This window comes from Mobula birostris, chromosome 9 (genome assembly GCF_030028105.1).
Source record: "Mobula birostris isolate sMobBir1 chromosome 9, sMobBir1.hap1, whole genome shotgun sequence".
Lineage (NCBI taxonomy): Eukaryota > Metazoa > Chordata > Chondrichthyes > Myliobatiformes > Myliobatidae > Mobula > Mobula birostris.
Window position 1 is genome coordinate 42,654,726 of NC_092378.1, and position 24,115 is coordinate 42,678,840.

Genomic DNA, 24,115 nt, shown 5'->3' on the forward strand with positions numbered 1-24,115 from the left:
GGAAACCATCCATATTGTTATGAATTTTTGAAAAGACTTACTTGGATCAGTTACTTGGAGTGATGGTTGATCAACTTCAAAATGCTTTGACTGCAATGCTTTCTCTTTGTCACATAGAATGGGTAAGGTGACCTTACAGTTTGCTTGGACAACAAGGTGCAGACGGCAGGCAGGCTCAAGTTAAAATACGCTTTACCACCCTTATTCCCATTGTGCAAGTTTGCTGAGGGATTACTGGTTTATATCTCTTGACTGTCAAAAATGGAATGGACCATTGCTCTTGCTTTCCAGAAATCACACACATTTAACCCAATTAGTGAAACATTAATACATTATTAATGAATTCTTGGAATGCTTGCACAAAAAAATTCTAGAATCCTTTTGGAATTGGAAAATTCCAAAAGGATGGGGATGCTCTTAGATCTTCAGGGCTTAACATAGCACACTAGTTTTGGAAACTACAGCAATTAATAACACATGCTCCTTTCGATTTCACTGCCCACTGTAGCTTCGCAGAAATTCTTCTTTCGTTGATTACATCTTCACTGAGCATAAAATAAATTAATGCTTTCAAAGAACTGATTAACCAAAAAATGCTAACAATCAGATATCTTGCAGGCTCTTAGGCTACTGACTTGATTATGTGTGAAATAGGTTTATAGGAGCCTAGAAAAACAACACAGCTTAACCAGGACTGCTTGAGATAAACACACACAAGCTTTCCTAAAAGGAAGATTATGCTTATATTGGAACTAAAATGGCTTTCTGATCAAGTCTGCAGGATCCAGTCGGCTAGGAAATAGCAGGCACAGCACAGGCCTGGGATTTCCACTTTGACATGGAACTGTCCAATGTTATCAGCACTTTTGCCAACATTCAAGAGCAGCCCCATATAAGACTACTGACATCTACTTCATGGATAAGTGGTGGGAAACCAAAGGCAGAGGTGTCAAGGCTGTTAGATCTTAAGACTATTATAAGACCATAAAACATAGAAGCAGAATTAGACCATTCGGACCATCCAGTCTGCTGTACCATTTCATCGTGGCTGATTTATTATTCCTCTCAACCCCATTCTCCTGCCTTCTCTCCGTAACCATTGACGTCTCTACAAATCAAGAAAAGCCTCTGCTTTAAATATTACCAATGGCTTGGCCTCCGCAGCCATCAGTGCTAATGAATTCCACAGATTCATCACCCTCTGGCTGAAGGATTTTCTCCTCACCTCTTTTCTAAGAGAACGTCCTTGTATTCTGAGGATGTGCCTTCTGGTCTTAAATTATCCCACTATAGGAAACATCCTCTGCATGGCCACTCTATCTAGGCCTTTCAATATTCGATAGGTTTCAGTGAGAACCCCCTCATTCTTCTAAGCCCCAGTGAATACTGGCCCAAAGCCATTAAATGCTCCTCATACATTAACCCTTTCATTCGCAGGATAATTCTCATGAACCTCCTCTGGACCCTCTCCAACGTCAGCACATCGATTCTTAGATTAGGAGCCCAAAACTGCTTGCCATACATGATGCAAGTTATTCTAGGGCGGTGCTAATTTCTGCAAGAATGCCCACAGCCACCAATGAAAGTTCACCACCATTTCTGGTCAACTCTTCACTCAATTTCTTCATTTTTTTGCCCCTTCCAGACAGAAATCCACTTGGATAAGTTATCTATACATCTACTAATCGGGTTACTGATCAGCTCCACTAACTTCCACTTTGACAAGCTGCAGCAGCCCAGCAGTTACCTCCATCCCTTCAGCTTATTCAAGTAGGCCACCGGCAACAACCATTTTGTTATCCTTTTCACTGACAACCACACATTGAGCTTGCTTAGGAAGCTTTCTAAACTAGGGGATGTGACAGCAGACATCCATAGATGCTTCAACGTCCAGACAGCCATTCTGATTAGTCAACTTTTTTAATGCACTCGTTCTTGGAATGCCTTTGTTACAGGCAGTGCCAACATTTATTCTCCATCTTTAAGTGCCTTTTAAAAGAGTAGGGAGATAAAAATATAAGAAACAGGAACAGAAAGGAAGATGTCAAACAGTCCTTTAAGGCTACCGATAAGATTATGGCTGGTCCAAACTTGATCTCAACACCACTTTCCACTTTTTCCCCCAGACGCTCTGATTGTTTTGTAAAGAAAAAAATCAAGCAGGTTGATTGTCTACAAGTCAGGCTGAACAAGGGAGGGGGAGGGAAGATTTTCTTCCCTTTGATGCCACAACAAATCAGCCGGGTTGTACTGAAGTACTGTAGTTTCAAGTTCACTATTACAAAGACTTTTTTAAAATTTAATCAATTGAAATTAGATTTTTCCTTCTTGTGTGAACCTAGGCAGAGCCCTGTGCTACTGCAATTACTTTATAACCAATGCGAGAAGAAGGGAAAGGAGACAGCTTCATCGATTTGGGTTGGAGCAGATAATATAACACAACCCAAGTTCTCACACAATAGGAAATGTCAAGTTGAAACAGCCACCATACAGAATCACTGGACTTTTATTTTTCAGTAGATATACTAACCTTGCTATCCTTAGAATTAATAGCTTGTACAATCCATATCTTTTCAACAGCAAACAAAAGTGTAGTGGGGAGGGGGGGAAAAGCTAAAATCTTTTACTTCAATGGGAAGGGGCCTTCTCCATTCCCACCAAGATGTCAGTTAATACAGATGATCAGCATCTGAAGAGAAAACTTGACGTTTGTGCAGTCAAAGTTTTGCTACTTCACTTGCAGTCTTTGCTAACAGGATACAGATGCTCTTTTGAAAGTGGTCTTTTCCTATGCCAAAACCAGAATCTGCACAATGGCAGCCATGGCTTAGTGCTGACCATATGGGACCACTGCAGGTGTAAATACTGTTAAATAATACTCACATAATTAGGTCCCTTTGTACACACTTTCAAACGTTCCTGAATCAGTGGGCAACACAATGAAAAGCTATTAAATTGGATTGCAAGAAATCTATTAATTCAGCTGTTCACTGAAGTCGTCACGCTGAGGACTTCAAACTTTTAAGATTTAGGTGTTTTTGCTCTGAAAGAAACGGACAAGCAAGAAGGAGAAAGAAAAATCTACATGTACACAATGAAGTAAGCTGCCTTCTCCTTCGAAATGTTATTTAATGTGCCTCTGCCAGTCTCTGCAGAGGCTAGATTCTGCCTGCCACATTCTCTCACCACCTCAATGTTCAATAGATAAAAGGAATTGTCAGAGATTTCAAAAGTTAGGGCAGGTTCCTTTGCTAGGATAAACTATTTTAAACTGATAGGAAGTGGAAAACTGTTATTTGCCAACATCCAATTGGGTAGAAGCAGCAACTTTTATCATCTAGTTCCTGGCACTATTCAGGATAGTATTGTCAAAGACAACAAAGACAAAGTACTTATGTGCTGTATGTGATCTATGTACTGTCTCTTGCACCTTGGTCCCAGAGGAACATTGTTTGGTTTAGCTGTACAGTAAACTTGAACTTGAAAAAGAAAGGCACCTCTGGGGCCAAATTCTCAGAAGCTTGTTTACCAGCCAGTTTTTTTTTTAAATTGAACAATTATATCTGAAGATTTGTCATAGGCAGTAAGAAATAGCGATACCTGAAGTCAAGATAACCACCCCATAATCAACATACTGGACGTGGGGCAAGCCAAGACAAGGCTGAAACAAAGATCAACATCTGAAATAAAAACAAAGCTTCAGTGGGTCAGGCAGCATATGCGGAGCGAGAAGCAAAGTAAGTACCACAGAAATATTAACCTTATACCTCCCCCCCTGAAATGTTGCCGAATGTATCTGGTATTACAATTTTTAGCTTCTTACTTTCAGCATCTGCTGTATTTTACTTTTAAATTAATGTGACCCTGTTTTCTGTCGATTATCAAATTTTACAGTGTACATCAAAAAAAATTTAAACTGAATAATATGATCCAAATTGACATCCACTTGCGTCAAATTATCTAGCAGATCACCATAATCTTTTCACATGATAAATGTGTATAGCCATTACAATTTGACCCTTCCATTAATAAGAAATGGGTGGTTGACAATTATTGTTCTTCTCAATTCAGTTATGAGATTAGGTGCATTATATAACAAGTTAAATAATGTATAGAAAAATATTTTAATCTAGAAATATTAAATCAATGCTCCAAATGATATCCCAGGTCAACAAGAACAAATTTACGAACTGCAGGATTTAGTAGCTCTTGTCAAAGTGCAGTAAACTCAACATACAAAATGGTTTTTCACGTCCTCAGGGCACAAGCTGTACGTAGACTTATGAGTTAGGGACAATATGCTCAGCCACAAATGAGCAGTCGTATGCATCTTCTGCAATTCCAAGCCACTGAAACCTTCAGAGAAAAAGGTTGCCAAGTCTCCTGCTGATCCACAATCCCTACCATCTGAGTGCTGCCAAATACTCATTATCTAATGAAAGCAATTAACATTTATCTCTGCCCCTACATTTGTCCAGTCGTGAAGCAGAAAAAGGCCTTCTTTTGCATACCGTCAAGTAATAAGATTCTGAACGGCGTTTACGTAGCAAAACCACTCCTTAACCCTACAAAGAAACTCTGAAAAAAGGAGCCAGCCAATTAGTGTAAAAATTCAAAACATTATGTGATGTTACATAAATAAAACCCCTAAAGGTTCTGATAACCATCTCATTCTCACCTTTACAGGAAGCACATAGTGATTTTTTTAAAAATTTAACTTGGGATGGACAATAAGTGATAGTTATGTCTATATCTCATAAATGAATAAAGCATAATTGGTAGCTAGAGATATTTTAGGCACCAATATATCAATATTTTTATGTCTTGTGAAACTGCACAACTTGCTATTGATTTAATCACTTTGTGACATCTACATTATTTTACTGAATATAAACAATGACCTACCATTAATGCAACGGTTATACTGAACAGCATAAGAGTGTGGATAGATGGATAAGGCACATTGAAACTTTTAATAATGTGGCAAATTGCACCTTTCAAAAGGTAAGAGCTTCAAATGAGCACAGAATTAAAGCATTCAGTCCGGTTTTTTGGAGGTAAGGGTAGAGTTAAATTGTGGAACTAGATCTAATATAAACTCCACTAACAAAACAAGTGCTTTAACTTTGAAATGGTTTTTAAGCACCTATTCATCCTAACACGGTTAAGTGAAATTCAATGAATCAGAATCTGCTAAGCAAATGGCCCGGGAAATGGCAAATGTACTCAGAGAAATAAACACCCTTACCCCCAGAAAAGTAATATACAATAAGAGCAATAAACATTCAAAAAGTGGGATAAGGAATGTGTTGAAGGTCAGTTCAAAAGGATAAAATATGGGCAAATGGTAATTGGTTATAAGAAGGTATAGGAAACTTCCAACTACAAAACTATTGCACTGAAAATGTAACTTTTTCAGCATAAAATCTTAGATTTGTTTTTATCACTTTGGATATTTCTCACTCAGCTTTGTCCTCTCCAATAACACAATGCAAATTTGAACAACTGTGACATAACTATCCAATCACACTGCTTATTTCCCAAGCAAATGAGTGATCCCCAAACAGTGCCAAACTTCTGCCAACTGATGCCGTGTGTGGATTTATGTCGATCACAAAAGTACACAAGGCTGAGGCATCCCAACTTGTTTGCAGCTCTATATAATTCCTGACTAGAGTTCAAAACCTATTTTCCCTCAGGAGCAGGAAATCACTGATCTCAAGGCACTTTAAAAGAACTTATCAAACACAAATAACCCAAGTTACCTAGACTTCAAATTAAATCAGACAGAAAAAAGTCATAAAAGAAGGTAATCAAAAATGTTGAATCAGTTTGGTAAACAGGTCAATTTATGGCCAATACAAAATAATGGGAAAGATTAGTCTGGTGCACGAAACCAGCTTACCAAATACTGCAAGTGGGAAATAAGTCTCGGAAATCAGACAGTCAATTGCAATGCTTTAAATAAATTTGAATCAAATATTGCTGGAGCTTCAGGGCAATTGGTAAAAGCACTACTGGGGTTGGTGGCAGAGGCAGATACATTGGGGTCTCTCAGATGGGTACAAGGATGATAGGCAAATGAAGAGCTGTGCAAGAAGGAAGGGTTGGATCCATCTTAGGGTAGGTTCAACATCGTGGGATGAAGAGCCTTTGCTGTGCTGTAACGTTCTATGTTTTATAACCCACAATACGTCCCATAATGCCACTACTGGAATACCTTAAAGACACAAGAAATAGGACTTGCAGAGCCCACTGCTCTTTGAGATACGCCGCCATTCAACATTATCGCTGATTTTCCATCTCACCTCTACCTTCATCCCTAATTCCCTCATTATAAAGCCCATCAATTCCAGTCTTGTGTATGCTTAAGTAGAGTCTTGGAGACTCTGGGGTTCAGAATAGCAAAGATTTACAGCTGTCAATTAAAGAAATTCCTCCTGGCCAGCCATCTGAGGTAATGTCTCTGGATTCAAATTTCCATTACAGGCTTCCCCCGCCATCGGAAGGTAGAGCATTCCTATGAAACGGTTCGTAAGCCGAAATGTTGTAAAGCGAAGAAGCAGTTACCACAATTACCATTTATTTATATGGGAAAATTTTGTGAGCATTCGCAGACCCAAAAATAACCTAACAAATCATGCCAAATAACACATAAAAGCTAAAATAACAGTAACATATAGTAAAAGCAGGAATGATATGATAAATACACAGCCTATATAAAGCAGAAATACTTTTCCACAATCATTACTGAACTGTTCTCCGTAGCAAAAATCTCATGCAAGCGCCGTCGGCAGAAAATCTCACACAAGCGCTGTTGGCAAAAACATGGCGCAAGCGCTCTCCAGTAACCTTTAAGCTATGAAGCTGCCAAATCATACCAAATAACACGTAAAAATACACAGCCGATATAAAGTAGAAATAATGTATGTACAGTGTAGTATCACTTACTGGAATTGGGAAGACAGCGCAGAGCACACTGATGATGGTGTGTTAGACTGAGTCGTCGCAGCTTGGGTCATGAAGTGGCCCCCACCCTCCGGGCCACCGACCGATACCGAACCGCGAAGCATGCGGGGTGCAGCGGTAGCCGGGAGGCGCACAGCACATCTTTAAGAAAAAAGCCGAAATAAATATGCTAATTAATTAGGTGCTGCCCGGCACATAATTGTCGGCCCAGATCAGAGCCAATTGCATCGCCTTTGATCTGGGCCGGCATTTACGTGTGGGGCGGCACCTAATTAATTAGCATGTTTATTTCGGCTTTTTTCTTAAAGATGTGCTGTGTGCCTCCCGGCTACTGCTGCATTTTCCGCGAATCAGTACAGTATCTGTCCGCGGCCTGGGTGTTGGGGTGGTGGGACACTGGGGTGTCATCTCGTCATCTGTTTCCATTAGGGCAGGCACCTCATCTTCTCATATGACTGCTTGCCTTGATGTCTAAGGTCGAGATTCATTGTCTGCTGTGGTTGCTGTAGAAGGCTTGCTTGACTGCTGAGCCTCGCGCATTTTTCTATCACACAGTTCTTTGTAAGGGCTCAAACCATCCTGCAAATATCCCCTAAACCTACGTACCCTTTCAAAATTAAAGTCGTACTTTATCATTGCAGCAAAAATCTCACGTAGTTGCTTCACTTTCGCTACGGCATTCGGTTTCGATTGTTATCCTTTCCTCTTCCAATTGCACCAGCTCTTCATCTATCAGTTCTTGGTCATGGGATGCCAAAACCTCTTCAACATCATCTTCGTCAGCTTCTACAAGCCAAACTCACTTAGTCCTTACTTCGTTCACCACGATCGAAACGCTTAATTATGTATAGTTTTACGCTAAGTGGTAATACCCTTACCAGCTCTTTTAGGCTTTTCCGACACCATAGAACTCACCTTGCAAACAGCTGCTCACAGGCACGTGTTAAAGCAATGCCAGCGAGAATGCAGTTCCCGGGGAGAGTGGCTGCTCTGGGCGCGCGCTGCTTTTATCGCATGCTGAATTTTTTATCGGGCGCTGCTTTTTTTTCCGTAATAGTGAAAACACCTTCTGAAAGTGAAAACAGGGTATTAATGTAGGTCTTTCGTAACAGTGAGGTTTCGTAAAGCGAATGTTCGAAAAGCGGGGGACACCTGCATATAGCTCGTCAACCTGCTACACTGAAACCACTCTTACTCTTCCAAGCTCCAGTCAATGCATTGTGAGCATGCTATGTTAGCGTCGGAGGGCGTCCCGACAATTGTGAGCTGTCCTCAGCACATCCTAATCTTGCATTGTTTGTTAACATAAACAATGGAATTCACCGTATGTTTCGATCTACATGTGATAAATAAATGAATTTAATTGGAATCATAGAACAACAGAGGAGGGAAACAGGACCTTCTGCCCATTGAGCCTGCACTGTACATCAACCAACGATTTGCACCAATCCAGCACTAATCCCGTGTTTTGTTCTCCCCTCATTTCATTTGGTTCCCTGCAGATTTGCCCCCTACACAGAGATGGCCAATTACAGTAGCCTATTAACCATAGGATGTGGGAAGAAATTGGAACATCCAGAGGATACCCTGCACAGCCACAAGCAGAACACACAAACTCAACCAGACAGCACCCAAGGCCAGGACTGAACCCAGCTCTCTGATCCTGTGGGGTATCAGTTTTCCTATCTGTGCCACCAGGCCAACTCTGCTCAAACTTCCTTCCAGCCCAAAGATCAACTCCATTTAAAAATGGAAAATTATTGAAAGACTCAGCAGATGCTGCTTGCTGGCTGTTTCTAACAGTTTTTGGTTTCTTTCAGATTTCTAGCCTTCACACACTTTCGATTTTCATTCTTGTCACACCATCTTGAAAGCTGATTAAAATGTATACAGTAATCCAGATCTGATCTTAACGCCCTCTAATAATTACAAAGAGATGTCCCGACTCCTCATTCCCACAATAAATGCCAACACACTGTTGGCCTTGCTTACTTGCTGTGTTATATGCTAACTTCATAAATTTTGGATGAAGATACCCAAATATTTCAAGATATCAACATTTATAGATACTTTTCTTTTTAAAAATATGCTTCCTCATTTGCCACTTATTTTCCACGTTTTACATCCCTTTGCATTCAATGACATCACAGCTTAGTTTCCCTCCTGGAACTGCACCTTCAGGAGGAAGGGATAGCTGCTACAGTGGCTGCAAAACCTTCCCACAAGTGCTCTGGTTTCCCCCCACTTCCCAAGGATGTGGTTCAACTATACTGGTGCCCAAGAAGGATGTCATAACCTCTATCAATAACTATCATCCAGTAGCGCTTACATCCATTGTGATGAAGTGCCTTGAGAGGTTGGTGATGAAACATATTAAGTCCTGCCTGAGCACTGACTTGGATCCGCTCCAATTTGCCTACCAGCACAACAGGAGTCAACAGCGGATACCATTTCATTGGAACTTCACTCAACCCTGGAACATCTGAACAGTGAAGATGCATACATCAGGATGCTCTTTGTTGACTACAAGTCTGCATTCTACACTATCGTTCCCCTCAAAACCAATCAATAAGCTCCAAGACCTAGGCCTCAATATCTCCTTGTGCAACTGGATGCTCAATTTACTCACTTGCAGACCCCAGTCAGTTCTGACTGTCAACATTTCCTCCTTAATCTCCACCAGCTCAGGTGGAGTGTTTAGATCCATGCTCGACTCAGATTACACTCATGACTGAGGCTAGGTACATGCTCCAGTGCCATATTTAACTTTGCCGACGACATCACTGTTGTCAGCCAAATCAAAGGTGGTGATGAATCAGCATTTCAGAGGGAGACTGAGAATCTGGCTGAACGGTAACACAACAACAACAACAAGCACCTCTCACTTAACATCAGCAAAACCAAAGAGCTAATTATTGGAGCGACAGAAGATGAGCGGTGACCTGATAGAGCTGTTCAAGATAATGAGAGGCACTGATTGTGTGGATAGTCAAAGGCTCTTCCCCAGGGCTAAAATGGCTAGCACAAGAGGGCATAGTTTTAAGGTGCTTGGAAGTAGGTACAGAGGAGATGTCAGGGATAAGTTTTTTTTTAAAAACACAGAGAGTGGTGAGTGCGTGGAATGGGCTGCCGGCGGTGGTGGTGGAGGCGGAAACGATAGGGTCTTTTAAGAGACTCTTGGACTCTTCGAAGGTAGGGACATGTTCAGCACAGCTTTGTGGGCCGAAGGGCCTGTATTGTGCTGTAGGTTTTCTATGTTTTTACGTTTCTATTGACAACAGGAGGAGGAAACCGGAGGTCCATGAGCCAGTCATCAAGGGATCAGAGGTGGACAAGGTCAGCATCTTTAAATTCCTTGGAGTTATCATTTCAGAGGACCCAGGATCTGTCCTAGATCCAGCACATACCTGCCATTACAAAGTAGGCACAACAGAGCCTCTACTTTCTTACAAGTTTACAAAGATTCAACAATCATCTAAAATTCTGGCAATCTTCTATAGATTCATGGTAGAGTATGCTAGTTGGCTGCATCACGGTGCCGGGCTTGTGAAGGCAGTCACCTTCATTATTCCCACCCGACTAACTAACAGGAGTCACCTGCCACCTGTTTCCAACTCCTCACCTGCAGCCCATTTAAACCCAGCTCTCACCCACAGTCCTCGTGCACCAATCGACCTGGCCAGCATCAACTAGTTGCTCCTCGCCCTCAGTTACCTTGTTGCCTGCGGTCTGTCGTATTTGTTCTCCCTTGTTTTGTGGCCCCTCATGGCTTGTTATTTTTGCAGTCTACTATTAAAGTTATCACACGTTGTTGAATTGTCTCCGCTGCTCTGCACCTGGGTCAAGCCTCCTCTACGTTTCCTGACAGGATGAGTGAGGCCTCGAATGGCTCAGCAGAGTTTGCTTGCCAAAAGGAAGTTGTCCATCGATTGAGCACACGATCCAGAAGCAGCATGAAACCAGCGACGATCAGCTCAACCAACTCTCTGTCTCAATACAGCAACCCCACGCCAGTCAGCCTGCTCCCTTGGAGTCCTAGAATCCGGCGTCCTAACGCTACGACAGATCCCCAACCTGATGCCTCCACTTCCTATCCAAGTGCATCTTACACTTCGAGCTCCAGCCATACCTGTATTCTACAGAGCAAAGATTGCCTTCTCAACTCTCTCTCAACCAAGCGTGCTCTGACCTGGACCGCTGCTAACCATGACAATCAGACCCCCATTTGCAACAGATATGGGGTTTTCACTGCTGAGATGCACCAGGTTTTCGACCATCCGGGAAGTGAAAGGGAGGCAAGCAGATCAGATACTTCGCCTGCATCAAGGCTCACACGCAGCGCTGGATTACACTGTGGAGCTCGAGAGCCTTGCGGCGGATGGCGGCTAAAAAGCTTTAGTACTGCCGTCCCATTACCATCACGGCCTCTCAGCGCACTCGAAAGACAAGGTGTCCAGCCGGGAGATGCCCACTGACCTCAAAAGCCTCATCACTCTGACCCTCTATATTGGGCTGATCCTCCAGATCACCAGCCAGAACCCCAGTTCCACTTCAGGCTGCAGGACCCTCATTAACAATGTCTCCAGAACTCGTGCAGTTAGGGAGAGTTACATCACCCCACCACCCCCCCCCCCCCCCGGCAACATCCCCCACCCCCAAGTGCAGAAACAACTCGTGCACTTACTGTGGATCACCGGATCAAATGGCTGCTGCATCTGGGAAATGGCACAACCAGGCAGAGGCAAGGGGGCCTTCTACCTGGTAGGCTCCCCACAGCCTCCCGTTCCAGCACCATACCCCAACTCACTCTCTCCATCCTCTTCCACACCCCGATGGCTCTACGCACATAGGAGGCTCTGGTGGACTCCAGCCCAGCTGGAGCAGACTTCACGCCGTAAATCCATGGAGATGGAGGAAACCCTCAACCTTACCAAATTCCCACAGGAATATCACGACTCAGGAAAACCGGACTCTGCCACCTCAAACCCCCACATGACTGCGTGAGCAACGCAGTCCCAGACACCACCCCTCCCTGAGGTTGTCTGTTCTCCCTCTCCACTTCAGAGACCCAAGCCATGAATGACTACATTGCCAAAGTGCTATGGCACGGGTTCACTGGACCATCCCAGTCCCCAGCCAGTGAAGGATTCCACTTTGTCAAAAAGATGGGGGTCTCCGTCCCTTCATGATCTCAACAAAATCACCATTAAGAACAGCTATCCTCTCCCTTTGAAGGATAGCGCATTCAAAACACTCCATGGGGCCCAGATCTTCAAACTAGATCGATAGAACTTGAACAACCTGATCTGCATCTGGCAGGGGGATGAGTGAAAGACAGAATTTGTAACATCCAGTTGCCACCGCGAATATCTGGTGAGGTCTTTTGGATTTCCAGTAGTCCGGCCATTTTCCAAACCCTTGTTAATGAGATCCTGAGACATGTTACATATGTATGTATTCATCTTTCTCATCAACATCCTCATCTTCTCCAAGGACCCCAAAGACCACATCTGTCACATCCAATCAGTCTATCAACGTCTCCCCAAAAACTAAATGTTCTACAAGTTAGAGAAATGCCAGTTCCACAACTGGGTCATATCCTTCCTGGGTTACATCCTTTCACACTAAGGCATAACCATGGACCAGAGGAAGTATATGCCATCGTTGAATAGCCCTGACTGTACACCCTCAAATAGCTTCATGGGCTTCTCCAATTTCTACCACCGTTTCATCAGAAGCTACAGCCAAATTCCTGCTCCCCTCACCTCCCTCACGGATAACGTGGTCGGCTGCCGTGGACCACAATTTTGTGCAGCCCAAGAGACCCTTCACAACCACTCCCATCGAACACTTCCTGATCTGGACTGACCACCAAAACCTCATATCCATACAATAGTCCTGCCAGCTCAACCCGGTTCAGGCTCACTGGGCCCTCTTCTTCGAGCAATTCAACTTCATCTCCTACCAACCCAGCTTCAAAAATAAGCAGAGATGGACTCTCAGCCCATCATTCCATCCCCCCAGATCCTCACCCCAATCGTCCGGGACCTCGCAAGTCAGATCTGCCAGGACCTACAGCCCGAGCCTGTTGTGACCAACACACTTGCTGGCGGCCGTGCGCTCTGAGGCATTCCAGTGAGGCTGCTCCTCACCCCTCTCCCTCCGGCCATCCAGGCGCATGACAGACTCTGGATTTCCTGCAATGTCAGTTCTGGTGCCCACTATGACTGCAGAGGTACATCAGTTCATCGCTGCCTGCCCTCAACATGCCCAGTCAAATTCCTCCGACCAGCAGCCGTCTGGGCTCTTGCGGCCCCTACTGGCCCCTCAATGCCCGTGGTCGCGAATCGTCAGGTATTTCATCATGGGTTTGCCACCTTCTGATGGGGCCGTGGTGATCGTGACAGTGGTAGACCAGTTCTCCAAGGCCCTCATCACCATTGAGGTGGCATTCCTGGTTCTTCAACATGTAGTTCGCCAACACAGCTTCCCTTGGGGCATTGTGTCAGACTGGGGCCCACAGTTCGTCTCCTGCTTCTGATAAGCCTCCTCCGCACCTCAGTGGGTTTGCCCTCTGGGGGTCATTGACAGACCAATGGTCAGGTAGAAGGAGCCAATCAGCAAGAGGAGAAGTTTCTGCGATGCTTCGCTGCCTCTAACTTCTCCACGTGGAAGATTTATCCGCTCTGGGCCAAGCTGTCCCACATTTACACATCTCCCCTGCCATAGGTATGTTACCCTTTGAAGTCATTCATGCTGGTTGGATGGGTGCTGCTTACAATTGGGCTGGCAGCAGTAGGGGTGGTTGGTATCTAGGATGGTGCTCCATGCCCTCTTCCAATCATTCAGGTAGACCAGGGCCCTGTCGGACAGAATAACCTTATTCCCCAGAAAGAAGCCAACAGTGGAGCTCCTGTCTTGGATCAATTGTTCATCAAGGAGTTCCACCAGACTCACACGGGTCATCCCGGGCTGCCGGGTGTTGACCGCATGCCACACGGGGAGAGGGGGCAGGGTTCCTGTTAGGCCTGCGCAGGCAGGCATCTCCCAGTCTTCACCCAGGAGTCACCTGCCCTTCTTCTCCAACTCATCACCTGCAGCCTATCTAAACCCAGTTCTCATCCACAGTCCCTGTTCACTCATCAAAATGGTCAATTTCAACCAGTTGCTCCAAACCTCCAGTTACCTTGTTGCCGGTGCTGTTTAGCATCTGGTCTCACTTGCTTTGTGGCTCATTGAATGGTCTCCACTGCTCTGTTTTTGGGTCAAACCTCCTCTCCATTTCCTGATACACAGCCTGGTAAGGAAACACCAATAAGCTTGAACGGAAAAGCCTAGAAGAAGTAGTGGATACATCTCAGTACATCACGGGTAAAGCCCTCCCCACCATTGAGCACATCTACACTGAAGAACAGGACTCCATCACACAGAGTAAACTGACAATGCTGGATTGGGAAGGTCTGGGAAAATATGATTGGTCATGGAAATACATTGGAGATAGAGGAAATGGTAGAGAATGGAGGTGAATGTGGCACAGGGAAAAACCAAGATCAAGATGAAATCTCAGTTCAAACTGAAAATCCAGATAAACTACAGAAAATGAAGTGTCACCTTTGGGTCAAAGGGCCGACTCCATTGGAGGCAGGTACTCTTGTATTACAGAAATTCACCCTCTTGCCAGAAGCACTGCATCTAATTGGCCAATTTCTGCAATGTCTCTTTCCTGGATTAACTGAGAGACCTACAATTTCAAGGTAATTAATCAATTACAAACACAACTGCAGCTAGCTTCATAAATTAAATGACACCTGTATTTCTATTATTTCAGGATACAGACCAAATGTTTACATGCATATATTTACATAAATATCAGCAAACAATAATAAAAACAACTTTAGAAAGATGGAAGCAGATTAAATAATAACTTTCAAAGGGAACTGATTGAGGGATAAAATACTCAAGGCAGAGAGAGAACCAGGACAACAGTTAGCTCTTTCAAAGAAGCTTCAAGAAACAAATGTCCTCCTCCTGTACTGAATCACTCTATGATTTTGTTTTAAGGGTCTGAGAGGATTGGGAAAGCACAAGTAGTAACAGCAAAATACCAAGGTGCATTTTCTAAGAACAAGCTATATTGTAAAGTAGCCAAAAACACACTTTGACTTGGCTGCATATCTGTCCTCATTGAAGAGTTTCAGATGCCAATGAGCTAAAATTTCGACTAAACTAGAGAAGATTTTTTTTAAAAGTCTACCAAAAAGTTGTTTGGAAGATTTCAAGAGCAAAAATAAACAATGTAAATAAAGAAAAAAAAATCAGGATGCCTAGCCACGGTTCAGAAATATGAGGCAATAAGATTAGTGCAACAAATCTCAGGGTAGCACTCCTCATACAGAGGACAAAAATTGGGATGGCATAGCAACATTATGCATTATCCTATGAACAAAAATGCTGGGAATATTCAGTCACTCACGTGGCAGTCATGCAAGTACTGTAAAACAGTTTCAGGTCAATTACATTTTCTCAGAACTGGAATTAGTTAAAAAATGAACCAAACCAAGTGTTGCAGCCAAAGAGAATAACAGTCAGAGAAAATAAGGAATGTTTTCGCTTGGGTGGAGTCCATTAGTCCTTTAAGAGATTCATGTCCTCTATTATTGACAGTCAGAATTGAAGCAACCTTCACTGCTATCTGGGGGACGTCTTGAACGTTCTAATCAATTAAGAAGCAGTTTCAGAGAATCAAAGAAATTTATAGTCAGTAACCACAGTGAGTATTCTGTGGTAAGAATTTGCCTGAACAAGATCAACATTAGGGCCTCAATTATATGCAGATTTTCCCTCTTATTTCAAAAAATATGCTGACCTCGGGAGAAATTGAAGGCAGGTAACCATATACAAAAATACTGTCCTTGGAAGACTGGAGCATCAATTTTCAAAGAGAAAAAGGAGTATTTGAGAACCTCAGAAAGTTTGAAAGTTTTAAACAGCCTTCCTCTCTACTGGTCACTGACCCACATAAATTCCAATAAGCCCTTTGTATTGTCAACCAACAGACAATTTTATGGTTAAGAATCTATTTAAGTCAGGTTGCAGAGGATAAGGTCACAGCTACCTTGCAGCTTTTGCCAACCTTCGATCCAAATCTAGACGCATCATCTGTTTCAGATTCAGATGTGGCCTGATGATCTGATTTCACAAGCTGAGAGCATGTGAACAAAGCAAAGGTATGGTATGATTTGATTTAAATGCTACACAGAAATCTTAAATCACCTCTGTCATGTGTCACTCATAGGGAAATGAAGTCAGATCATGAGACTTGTGCTTTACAAAACAATCCTGATGAGGGGGATTATGAAAGATTATACTATAGAGCATGCTCCCGGATTCTTCCAGTGACTAAAGCTATTTATAAGGCTAAGAACATCTGCGTGTTCTTCTGATTGCTTGGTCAGCTCCAGGCCCTTTCAAACACCTAACAGCATCACTGCTGGACAAGCACCATGACCTATCCAACACAGCCAAACAAGTGTCCCAGACACAAGTTTCACTACAGATATCAGCTTGAAGGAAGACACCAACATCGGTTCATTGTCTTTGAAGTGCATTGAGAAAAGCAGTGGAATGGACAAAAAGCCTGCAGTAAAGTAGATTACTCACCCAAGCAGATGTCAAGTCACTTAGGTCTGAGGATGACTTGCTTCTATTCCTGTCTTCGGAGGTCAATATGGGGATCCCAGACTCATCAACAGAATAGAGCAGAAGGTGGCTGATGAATATATTAATTTTGGGGGTGGTGTGCTTTTCATACTACTTTCATGGGGCTTGTGTGTGTTTCTGATACATAGGCTTCCCAATACCATCTCCAAAGTTCCATCACAAACTTAAAATGCCACAGGACAGAGAATCCCATGAGACAGAGATTCCTTTGAGCCTCCTTGAATCTTGCTCGTCTCCACCTTTGACAGAACTCAGATTAATGTGTCTATTTCAGAAGTCTGATATCAGGCTTGCAAACATTTTGCCCTGTCCAACTAGCCAACAAGTGTAACTTGGCCTGAATACTACAGATGTTCTGATAATGGTTTGTTTATCCTTCCTGTATATTTGGAAACACTCCTTTTATCTTCTTTAAAATCTTCTGCATGCCTATTCTCAACCAAACAACTCTAATATCAAGTTTGTTATGATACATTATCTAGTCAAATATCATAGTGGAAGTAAAAAAGTGGACACAAAGGTATGCTTCTGTAGACATGAAGTTACAACATCAGTTGCTATGATTACAGAATAAGCATCTACTTTGCATCCTGACAAACAGATTGTCACGCTGGCAAATCAACACTTATTTTTGAAAATCAACAACCTGCAGATGCCAGAAATCCAAAATAAAAACAGAAAATGCTAGAAAAACTCAGCAGGTCAGGAAGCAACTGTCGAAAGAGGAGCAGAAGAGCCCTTGACCTGAAAGGGTGACTCTTGTTTCGATTTCCACTGATGGTGTCCAACCTGCTGAGTATTTCCAGCATTCCAGGAGGAAACTCACACCCTCAGATTCAGTTCCTACATGTCATTAAAAACAAAATGCATTGTAGAATTGTTCTGAGCATGAAGGTAAACTGATTAAACATATTGGGATATACTGTAGCACAGTATTAGTTGTTCAGTTTACAAGTTTATCCATTTCTGAAGCCTCCTTAGTGAAAATAAAAGGGAAAGGACAGAATCTGCAGCAAGGAGCGACGATTTAGAACCTCCAGAGAGCAGCAAGCTACCCACAACCAGTGCTACCTTGTGAACGAGGCCCACTTACTATATATCCAGAGCAGATCTTTCTACAGCAAGTTCTTGAACAATGACAGCTTAAACCAGTTTGCCCGGACCCTTCTACAGCAAGCCCGACTCACAGAAACCCCTTGAGAGTCGGCTAAACCCTACTGATCAGCTGTCAAAACTCAGATGCTGGGAAATGTAAAACAAAAAAAACACTCAAAGGCACCAGAAAACTCTTCAAAGCAATTAAGCACTTCCAACTTAATTAATTCAAAAAAATGTAAATTACCTGTAATTTATGTCCTCCTTGCAGTCTACTGAATGAATGGAATTGCTGAATCAATGCCAAGTTCAGGGAGCAGCTTTCCCAGCATAACTGTTGGGAAACTGCAGGAAGTTGGCATCCTGCCACCGAAATCATGAAGCCCAGTCACAGCACAGTTGGAATGACATCCAGGACTAGTCCAGAAGTTTGGGTTTGTTCCGTTCCAGCATATGTCTCAGAATTCCCAATAGCTCCATGGTTAAAATGCAGGCAGTTCAACGTGTAACAGGTGGCATTCTGCAGGTACATGGAACTCTGAGACCGACCAGAATGAACCAGAAAGTACAAATTAGACTTTTTTTAAAACGCAAGAAAAATTAGGGAAGTTATATAGATGAAGAAAGCACGACAGAATGGTTTCCAGTCCTCTTTAAATAAAATCTTCAGCACATTAGAGTCTGAAAAGTGAAGCTCCACATTTTATTACTTGGATTGTGAAGACCTTCTCTAAGAACTAATATCACATGATGGAGCTTCACTTTCTCTTAAAAACATCATTCCTGACTCATCGGTTAGCGACATTTACTTCAACGCAGAGTTCATCAGCAAGATAGAGCAACTCATGGAGGAGGAGGAAAACGCTCTGAAATGTCCGGATCGTCACGGTCGCCTGGGCGTGCTTGCTTTCAGTTGAATGTGTTTCATTATGCTGGTCAGCACCGTTATTGTGATATTGGGATAAACGGAGCTGGAAGAGATCCACTGAGCATCCACTGCTTGAACCCTCACCTAGGAAAGTTGCGCAAGGCTCAATGAACTGACCTCTGTTATTACAGGTTGACAGGGATGGGGCCTCCGTGCTGCTGAAAGACGGCCGATACCCTCCCCATCAGAGAACTGTGCAGACTCCAGCCCCAGGATATCTGCCAACAGAAGGCAAAGCTAGAGGCATGACCTGCCAAAGCTGGGAAGCAGTTTTAAAACGTCTTTGCTATTCAGTGAGGTTTTGCAACCATTAAAATAGTCTTCCTCAACAGTACTCCGATCCTGCACACTGCTTGGGTTGTGCAGGTTCACAGAGGCAGATCCAAATGGAGTTATCGGGTATCCAGCGTCCCATGCTTACTGCCAGCCAGTCTTTGCTCTGGAACTAACAGCACAATCTATACACCTCCACATCCACGATATTTAGGACTGATTTTGCAAATGCTTCTTAAGCAAGAGTGCACAAAACATTCCAGCCCATTAACTGAGCAATAGCTGACAAAGTAGAAACACGAAAAAGCCTGCTGACGCTGGAAATCCAAAACACACATAAAATGCTGGAGGAACTCAGCAGGCCAGGCAGCATCCATGGAAAAGAGTACACCGTCAGCATTTTGGGCAGAGACCCTTCATCAAGACTGGAAAGGAAGAAGGAAGACGATAGAATAAAAAGGTGGGGAGTGGGTGGGGGCAAGAAGGATAGCTGGTAAGTGATAAGTGAAGCCAGGTGGGGAGAAAAGGTAATGGACTGGAGTAGAAGGAATCTGATAGGAGAGGAGAGTGGACCACAGGAGAAAGGGAAAGAGGAGGGGGCCCGGGGGTGGGGGGGGGGGGGGAGTGATAGCCAGGTGAGAAGAGGTAAGGGAGCCAAAGTGGGGAATAGAAGAGGGGAGGGGAGAGAATTTCTTCCCCCAGGAGAAATTGATATTCATGCCTTCAGGTTGAAGGCTACCCTGCCGGAGTACGAGGTGTTTCTCCTCCAACCTGAGAGCGGACTCACTGTGGCACAAGAGGAGGCGGTGGACTAACATGCTAGAATGGGATTGGGAATTGGAATTTAAATATTTGGCTACCGGGAAGTTCCGCTTTTGACAGATGGAACAGAGGTGTTCGACAAAACGGTCCCTCAACTTATAACGGGTCTCACCAATGTAGAGGAGGCCAGAGCGGGATCACCAGACACAATAGCCAACCCCAGAAGATTGGCAGGTGCAGTGTTGCCTTTCCAGGAAGGGTTGTTTGGGGCCCTGAATGGAGGTGAGGGAGGAGGTGAATGGGCAGGTGCCACACTTTGGCCACCTGCAGGGATAAATGCTGGGAGGGAGGTTAGTGGGGAGGGACAAATGGACAAGGGAATCACGGAGGAAGTGATCTCTGTGGAAAATGCAGCGGGGTGTGGACAAAAAATATGTTTGGTGGTAGGATCCCTTTGGGAGATGGGAGAAGTTGCGGAGATTGATACGTTGGATGCAGAGGCTCACGAGGTGATAGGTGAGGAGAAGAGGCACTCTATCACTGTTAACGTGGCAGGAAGATGGGGTGAGCACGAATGTTCGGGAAATAGAGGGGAGACGGGTGAGGGAAGCATCAATAGTGGAGGAAGGGAATAGCATTTTTACACAAGGTGGGAAGAGGTACAGTCGGGATAACTGCGGGAATTAGTAGGTTTGTAAAAGATGTCCGCCAACAGAGATGGAGACAGAGACAGAGATGGGGGGGGGGGGGTGGTGAGGAGGTTAGAAATGGACCAAGTGACTTCAAGGGCAGGGTGGAAGTTGGAGACAAAGTTGATGAAATTGACAAGCTCAGCAATGGTGCATGAAGCATCACCAATGCAGTCATCAATGTAGCCAAGGAAGAGTTGGGGAACATTACTGGGGAAGGCTTGGAACATGGGCTATTCTACTTAGCAAAGAAAAGGCAGGCATCACTGGGGCCCGGTGGGCATCCATGGCTACCCCTCGAGTTTGGAGAAAGTGGGAGGAGTCAAAGGAAAAATTGTTGAGAGTGAGGACTAGCTCTGCCAGATGCAGGAGGTGGAGGGAAATTGGTTGGTCCTTTTATTGAGAATGAAGCAGAGCGCTTTAAGGCCTTTAAGGGGATAGAAGTGTACACGGACTGGTCATCCATGGTGAAAATGAGGAGGTCAGAGCCAAGGTATTGAATGTTAGTGAGGATGTCGAGAACATGTGAAGTGTTTTGATGTAGGTGGGAAGGGTCTGAACCATGGGGGATAGAATGGAGTCAAGGTATGAGGACACAATTTCAGTGGGGCAGTAGCAGACAAAGACAATGGGGCTTACATGGACAAGGTATCTGCTCTTGGTTCAAAGTGACACATGCAAGAAATAGTCGTTTCAATAAAAGTTACTGCAATGCAAGGCCCAAGGAGAGTGGGGGGTTTGTGGGAGAGAGTTGGGGTTTGTGGGGTGGGGGCAGATGGGAGGAGGGGGTGGATGGGGGGGAGAAGGGGGAGGGAGAAGGGGGAGGGAGAAGGGGGAGGGAGAAGGGGGAGGGAGAAGGGGGAGGGAGAAGGGGGAGGGAGAAGGGGGAGGGAGAAGGGGGAGGGAGAAGGGGGAGGGAGAAGGGGGAGGGAGAAGGGGGAGGGAGAAGGGGGAGGGAGAAGGGGGAGGGAGAAGGGGGAGGGAGAAGGGGGAGGGAGAAGGGGGAGGGAGAAGGGGGAGGGAGAAGGGGGAGGGAGAAGGGGGAGGGAGAAGGGGGAGGGAGAAGGGGGAGGGAGAAGGGGGAGGGAAGGAAGAGAAAGACAGAGAGAAAGGAGGGTGAGAAAGCCGGAGATTATAATAAATAGAAAAAGATGTGTTTCAAAGGCAAAACACAGTGTATTTGTTCCTTTTGAATCTATGGAAAGATAATTATGGTAATGTAAGCTAATTTTTCTACTAGAAACAATGATAAATCAGCCATGGATTTCCTCTAAGAATAGAAGATAAGGGCATAAACCCGAAAATCAACTACTTCTGAGGCAATTCTTTTCCCATTTGTAGATAAACAGGAATGTTTATTTTAAATAAAGTGGGCCTGCTTGATCACACAGTGGGAGAGTGGTTTCAACAAGAGTAGAGGCTCACCTGTATCATACAGCACAGACACATCCTAAAAACAATAAACCTCATATCCAGCATTACCAAGCAGCCATCCTTTTCAGGCATATGATAATTTAAAAAAATCTTTGCTTCAGCACCTCTGGTCTCCAAAGAGTAAAATTAGAGAAAGGGTGGAGTAACAATTACTCCGAACATCACGTCATGTAAACTCATAAAAACATGGACATGATAATCATGGCAGCAGCAAGCCCATCCCTACAACCGTGTCACTGCGTGTTCCCACCCCACAACCGTGTTCCCACCCCACAACCATGCCTCATCTGAAGATCACATGGGTCTTGATTTCCCAAAAGTAATATATTGCGAGAATGACTAATACAAAAAGTATACATACGAGTAAACAACTGACATAGTCATAAACAGAGACAAAACAAAGTCAAGATGGGGTCGAGATGGGCTGGACATTACAAAAGGATAACTTAGGGAGGGAAATAATTTTTAAAAAGCTTTTGAGGTGTGCCCCAAGTTGGTAAATCATGGAAAAGATATGAAGATCCATAGGTAGGAAAGAAAAGTGGGGAAAAACAAAATCAAACAGTACCTTACTCAAAAAAATCCTCAAGTTATGCAATAGGAGCTTTATTTTAAAAAAGTTAGCCCCTTACCACGTGAGGGTATTACATCAGGCAAAAACTAAGAGCGAAACTGCATGTACAAAGATATTCTTTTTCAGAAATGTCTAAAGAAAGTAAAAAGTTTTACGACGGTGAACTACAGCAGAAGAGCTAAGGAAAGAATTGATGTATTACCCTTTACATCAGTAAGAAGGACAACAGCATTCTCGTAAAGTTAACTTTTGAGGACAGGAGATAAAGTTTAATTGCAATTTTTACTTATCAAACCATTAGAAACTTATTTATTCCTGAATATAACAATCCTAACCTTTTCAACCATTTGCTGTGTAGAATAATGTGTAAACACAGCACAGTTAGCACCTTGAAGTTCATTGGCAAAGAACCGCAAAAGAGCCCTCTGTGGAAAAGCTGGGAATTTCTGAAAGTGTCCTTCGATTTTCTGCTTTTCGCTATGCATAATGTTTATTCCAGAAGCTGTTCTCACATATCCTTTCAACAGTAACCGCTGAAAGCATCTTTCCTATTCCCATCACACAATGCAGGTCACTGCAATCACCGAACTTGGTTTGAATTCTGACATAAGCAAATAAGAAATTTGCACAACGTTTGCTTGGAAGGACCTGTTTCTGCGATGCATCCCTGTGGTCATGGGGTGCGGTGGTTTACGCAACATGTAACAGTACAGGTGACCCAGGTACGATTCCCGACGCTGCCTGGAAGGAGTTTGTACGTTCTCCCCGCGATTGCTGGGCAAAGTGGCTCAAAGAGCCGTCACCACACTTTATTCCAATATGCAGACAAATAAATGAAATACACTGAGTGAAAACAGCTCAGTTTGTATAGCATTGAGACTCATCACTAAACGGCAACTAACAAAGTCGTTTCATTTTGTCTTAAATCACTAAAGGCTAAAGATTAGCTTCATTCGTCATGTGTACATCGAAACATGCAGTGAAATGGGTTGTTTGCATCAACAACCAACGCAGTCCGAGGATGTGCTGGGGACAGCCCACAAGAGTCACCGTGCTTCCGGTGCCAACGTAGCACGCCCACAACTCACTAACCCTGACTCAAATGTCTCCGGAATGTGGGAGAAAACCAGAGCACGCGGAGGAAACCAAACAGTCACAGGGAAATCGTACAAATGCCTTACAGACAGCGGCGGGAACTGAATCCCTGCTGGGTCTGTAGAGGCTGCAATCTCATTTCTGACCATTCTTAACAAGTACAATAAAATCAGGAAACGCTAGAGAGCAAGAAACAATTGATGCTTCAAGTTGATGAACTTTCATCAGTAAGTCAGGGTTGTGATAAGATAAATTGGCATCTCTCTCTCCACAGGTGCTGCAGTTTTCCCAAAGTTTTCTCTTTTTTTATTCCATATTTAGATTATCTGCGCTTTTCATTACTTTTTGATTATTTCCAGCTGCTGCTCACAGTTGTTCACCCCCGCCCCCCCCCCCATCATGGTGTGAACGCATCTAGAGAAAGGAATAATCCAAGGTTTACACCTGATACAAACTTCTGAGCTGGGAGGCAGAGGAAGTTGAAATGGGTAACAAGTAGATTGGTAATATATTTGTTGAGAAATGATTATTACTCACTTTTTCCAGCTGTATCTGTTTTTTTAAAAACTAATAGCC

The 24,115-nt window shown here is 43.8% G+C and overlaps 1 protein-coding gene across 9 annotated transcripts in view; it reads right to left on the reverse strand.

Annotated features, from left to right (window-relative positions):
* The window catches only part of LOC140202711 (zinc finger protein 800-like), a 129,426-nt gene that overhangs the window by 79,776 nt on the left and 25,535 nt on the right, over nucleotides 1–24,115 (reverse strand). For 3 of the 9 annotated variants that reach the window (XM_072267899.1, XM_072267900.1, XM_072267906.1), the window contains exons 3-4: nucleotides 14,156–14,266; nucleotides 7,885–8,038 (exon numbers count right to left, since the gene is read on the reverse strand). The exons of 2 other annotated variants lie outside the window; for them this stretch is intronic. The gene's annotated coding sequence lies outside the window, so the exon portion shown is untranslated. Of the gene's footprint in view, nucleotides 1–3,600; nucleotides 3,681–7,884; nucleotides 8,039–14,155; nucleotides 14,267–24,115 lie in introns of all 9 variants that reach the window. 4 more of the 9 variants (XM_072267907.1, XM_072267902.1, XM_072267904.1 and 1 more) reach the window with 3 other exon arrangements.